A 6,055-nucleotide genomic window follows, 5' to 3' on the forward strand; every position below is an offset into this window, starting at 1 on the left:
AAACTAAGAATGAGAAACCTTATTCTCTGATATGCTTATGGTGAATGTTGTGACAACACCACATGATAGTATTCATGGAGACTTCATGTGAACTTTTGATATCATACATGTATGAGCCTGTCCCCTGTGTACATCATGAAGAAGTGATGACTTCCAAATGATTATCACTTGTATTAGGAGTTGTTGTAAAGTGACGTCCTTACAATAACTTGTAGCATGATTCATTTTTGTGAAATTGTTTCATGTAAAGACTTTATCTTATAAATCAACAACTAAGCGGTTGATATCATTAATTTGATTATCTACAAGTTGCTTGTATAAATATATTTTTCGATACATGGTGTATATCTTGCCTTGATATTCTGATAGGCCATTACCACATTGAGTACTTGGTGGATATCATTTAGTTGATGTTCTGATAGGCCATTACTCAGAGTATTTGGTGAATGTCATTTGATTGATATTTTGATAGGCCAATGCTCATGTTACCAAATATGATATCAAATAGTAATTGGTGAATATCATATGTTGATATTCTGATAGACCAATACTTGCATGATATCATATTCTAGAAATCTTTTAATCAAAGATTTCCTATATGTATTATTTTTTGAAATATTACCTATGGTGTAATATCTATTTGTTTTATCCTTCTTCATTAAGAGGGAGTGTTAATGTTATAATTCTGTCGGATAAATTATATTTTATATATGTATGAGATATATAATATATGACAATGTTATATATATATATATATATATATATATATATAGAGAGAGAGAGAGAGAGAGTATTATTGTGTTATAACTATAACTAATGTAAGTTAATATATTAAAGAAACATGTCTCTTCAAGAGGCATGCCTCTTTATATCATATATATATTCATTGGAATAGTAACTTGGAAAACAAATAAATATCTATAAGTGCTATTACAAGTTATAGATCAGATTTAATGGATCCTATCACTAATAGGTTTCTCTCCTTTTAACTTGGTTTATGGCAAAGAAGCAAAGCTTCTTTTAAGCAATTTACTGCCTGTTTACAAATTTGTTACTGAGGAGAAATTAGAGGATATCAATTTCATGGAAAATAGATTGAGTAACTTGGAAAACACATAAATATCTATAAGTGCTATTACAAGTTATAGATCAGATTTAATGGATCTTATCACTAACAGGTTTCTCTCCTTTTAACTTGGTTTATGGCAAAGAAGCAAAGCTTCTTTTAAGCAATTTACTGCCTGTTTACAAATTTGTTACTAAGGAGAAATTAGAGGATATCAATTTCATGGAAAATAGATTGAACACACTAATTGAGCTAGATGAAGTAAGGAGGCTTGCGCAGGAACATAATATTAATAAGCAACAACAAGTTAAATTTCTTCATGACAAGAGAACTCTAAAATGATCTTTTAAGGTTGGTGATTGGGTCCTGAAGTGGAACGCAAAAAATCAAGACAAAAGGAAACATGGTAAGTTTGAGGCCTTATGGTTGGGACTATTTATCATCTTTGAAAAGGCTGGGGAACATTCTTATTTTTTGCAAGATACAGATGGTCGCATGCAAAATTTTCCAATTCATGGACAGTACCTTAAGCCATTCTTTCAATGAGCATATGAAGGGAGTTCTTTTTCCCTTTCCCTATTTTGTTTTATTCTTCTTTTTTAGATTCTCTGTATTATTTCATGAACTGATTACTCTCTATATTTTGGCAGGTCTACTCCTCCAGAGATAGCTGGAATTCTCATTATGCCCTCAAGGGGCCTATGTTCCTAGCAAGAGCCATTGATGGAGCCTGAAATTCTCAGTTCCATTTGTGCAAGATTTGAAATTTGAATGCAACATTAATAGCATAAATAAGATAGAGAATGTGAAATGTCAACATGCTGAAGGTGTTCATTTGAAAACAAAAGCTAGCAATCATTGAACTGATCATGACAGGGTATAAAACATTCTACAGCATTTTTCAAAAAGTAGTGTACCACGATATTGTTGGCCATGTTCGAAATCCAATGTACCAGAAACAATGGAAATTGCGCACTCCTATCTGCAATACACTTGCTGCTGTCAGATATAAATAAGTGACTATTGTGAGTCATCCCATGCAGATATACAGAAGTTTGATGATCAGAATAAGCACATCAAGAACACCAAATATCTTTGCAGCATCCTTTTATGATAAGGATTGATGGAGAAGAGTTGAAATATAACATTTAGTGATATCACCGAAGGCAAATACTTGGGCAGCATGTATATACCTCAGTATTTCATCATTCGTATTTATAAGGATGTAAAGGATTATGTTTTCCAGATTTTTCACAATAGAAAATATCACGTTGTGACTATGAATAAGTCAAAGTATCATACAGCACCATCCTATACATATCTGATATTAAGCAACTACCTATAGAAGATTGTTATGATGATCATATTTGATAAAGGAATAACAAGCATCTACAACGATAACATATTGGTCCAGTCTAACACATGGAAGTATCGGAATGAAGTACAAGTGAAATCTGGGAGATCCCAATACAGTATTCTTAGTCATGGAGACTTCAGCACCCATTTTCACTAGGCCATTAGTAATTGTTTGATGATATACATCTAACGATGCTTCATGTGTTCTACAAGTCTGGACTATGTACATGGAGGATTAAGACTTTCCTAAATACTTCATTATGTGCAGCGAGGACATTCTCCTGGATGATGCTCAACCTGTGAAAAACAAAAGCCAGCGGATGTGATGGAAAAGCAATAGAGAAAACAAATCTCGGATACTGGTCTAGAGGGAATATGCGTGAGAATGGAGTTTTTATTTGTCTAGAGGATCGCATTCGATTCTGCAAAGCACCAAGGAAAAACTGAACACACATCATGGATTAATAAATAAGTATTCAAACGGTGGACACAAAGAATATAAACACATGTCGATGAAGAAATATATCAAAGGAGTATTTAAACCGTTAGTTATGATTTGATATAATTAAAACCATATTAAAAATTGGTTAGTTTTAATGAAGAGGTGCAAGGTTTGGAAAGGTAATCGATACCTTTTGATTCTCTATAAATATATATTTTTCAAAAAACTCTCTGCATTCCTGAAGCATATATGTTATTAAAATTCCTTCCTTGAAAAGATTAAAGTTGAACTAAGCTCTTGGATAGCGAACTATTGAGCATATATTTCGATATTGTATGAGATAAAATTGTGTTGAGTGGAGCATCAACATTTGAGTGTCTTCATTACAAATTTCTCTACAGTATAATCAGTAAGATTTTTTATTCGCTTTAGAGTTAAATCACTATATTGTTCTTCCTTTATGATAATCTTTATTTTCTATTAGTAATTTGTTATTAGGATAAGTGGATCAAATTGTTTGTCGTTATTTAAACCCGATAAACACAAATATTGTGAAATATTGTAATTGTTTCTTTATTTGTATCTATTTTGTCTCTATAAGGGTTAAAACATTATAGACTAGTTCAAATACGCATAAATATGAAGTGATTTGACGCATCCTGATAATTGAATTGTTTATAGATTTAATATAAATAATATCATAGAGTTGTATGTGAAAACATATAGTCTAGACTCTATCGCCATTTTAAATTTCAGCACTAATCATTAACTCGCTCATAATTCTCAATCTATATGTTGGCAATATTCTAATCTTTTTCTTTTTAAGGGTTTGATATCTATTTGTTTTAATAATTCATTTTTAATCTAATTTCAGCATTCACAAATTTATCAAAGTAATCATATTTTTGGAGATTAATACTCACCATTAGCAATCCAGAAGTTTCCTTAACCTCTTGCCATTTTGGGAAAATGTTTGTGCATTGAATCTATCTGCTATAAACATCATGGATCCAAGTTTGTTATCCAAGATTAGATGCACCGGCCTTGGTTTTGCAAAACCAAAAGTGCAGAGGATCTAGAGCAAATTGATTGATCCTATCAAGTTGGCCACAACTAATTAGATATCAGATTTACTCTTTCTTCCAAGCTTCTCTTCATAACACTTGCTCAAATGCTGCCATAGCCCATTCAGGAGTGGATTGAATTTACATACCTCATTTCTCACTTGGTTCAACCCAATCTGGCAATGTCTTAAAACCAAAGTTTACCGAGTTCATCAATAAGCAAGAATGACCTACTAGGATTGGGCCCTAATTAGGCCTCTATTTTTAGTTTTTAGGACTTCTCTCTAAAAGTTGCCAAATGACCACCAATGCTAATAACTGTCTCAGATAACCTTTTGGGAGACCTTAATGATTTTCTAGGTTTCAGGATAGTATCCTCCATACAATGCCCAAACCCTAAGTTAGGCATATTTAGCTTATGGACAAGTTAATGAATAGAATTGTCTTGCACGAGGAAGGCAAAATGGATTCAAAGCTCAGTTTCAACTTTGCATAGAGTCTCCTTTGACCTCCTCTAGCACTCCTAGGTCCTTTCTTTGCATTTTCCAATCCACTCCTTCAATTTGTAGTGTATTCTATGCCAAGTAACCAGTCGGGCACACTGTCTACTCGCCTAGGACTTGATTGCAAAACTCGCAAACATGACATCTCTGCAAACTATCAATTGAAACATAATTCACATAGCCTCTTCTTGCATTCCCCCAATGGCCATTAGGTTTCCATTGTGAGATTCCAAGATAGGGGCACTTTTCTGTTCAAACCCTGAACTGGCAATGATTGAACGATTGTGCAGTTACAGTTTGAATTTTACTGTGCACACAAAAACTTCCAAACAATGCAAACAATTGTACAAGAACAAAGAACTAAGCAAAGCTTAACTAGTTACACCAATTAAAACATCTATTTAATCCATTAAACAAAAGATGTTCAAGTTGCAATAGAAACTGTACAAGAAATGCAAAAAGTTGCCACTTGCCCTATTATCTCCAAAATCTGCACCCTGAAAATTTGCTTTAAGTCCTAAAACTTGCAGCAATTTTGGAGAAACATGGGATCAACCAAAAGTTGTGGGTAACCTATGACTTGATTGAACCTCCGGATTCTAGGCCAGTTCCTATATGATATATCTGGTACCTTACTTGTACTAATGGAGACACAAAAAACTTATATGGAAAAGGGTAAAAAGACAATTTTGGAACATGAAAAGCTTAAAAGATTAAAATAAGGTGATACACCAAGGTTGATAACACAAAGCACTATTATACTTGAGACACAATGAAAGTTTAAGAGAAGGTTTATGAACTTGAAAATATACGAAAGGAAACTAATCACAATCGAATACATCAATAATGGAAACACAACTCAAAACCTATGAAATAGCTATTAGATAAGGAAGATGCAAGATAAGACATAACTCAGAAAGGTTTATCAGTAAAACACAATTTGAATAACATCAATCACCTTGAAACATACAACGAAATCTGTCACTCCAAAAAACTGGTTCCAATGAAGACTTTATTTCACTCAAAGGCCCAAAAAACAATACATCTGCAAAATAGTTCAGAATAATAAAGAAAAAGGCACTAAGGACAAAATCCCATAAGCGTCCTTCTTCCCTCAAAATCTAAACCCCTTCCTCCAAAAAAGAGGATTATATAACAACAATATAAACTGCCTCAAAACAGGAAATTTTGGTCGAAATAATGAGTTAACTCATTATTAAGAACCTCTAAAAACTCCAAAAATATGCTCCAAATATCTCAAACTGAGTTTCTAACATCCATGCATAAGAAAAGTCTCAAAAAGACTTCCAAACTGCCACAAATCACTCCATAATGCACTCTGAACTCTTCAATCTGAACTGGGCCTCTAAAAATATCAACTGAAATTCCTCCTTGAATTTTGGCATTTAAATACTATTAACTCTTTTTCAACTGCCGGATATGCCTAGTTGAACTTGAAATTACAATGCAAAGTCCCCTTTCTAAAACCAAACTCTTCCCTTTCTATTTATTATTTATTGCATTTTATGATTATTATCATCTAATAGTTGATTAAAAAAAATATCAACTAAAGAAAAAATAATAACATATATAATTTTAATTTTAATGCAATGAATAATAAAAT

Source organism: Cupressus sempervirens, chromosome 4 (assembly GCF_028749045.1).
Source record: "Cupressus sempervirens isolate cs-2001-9-10 chromosome 4, ASM2874904v1, whole genome shotgun sequence".
Lineage (NCBI taxonomy): Eukaryota > Viridiplantae > Streptophyta > Pinopsida > Cupressales > Cupressaceae > Cupressus > Cupressus sempervirens.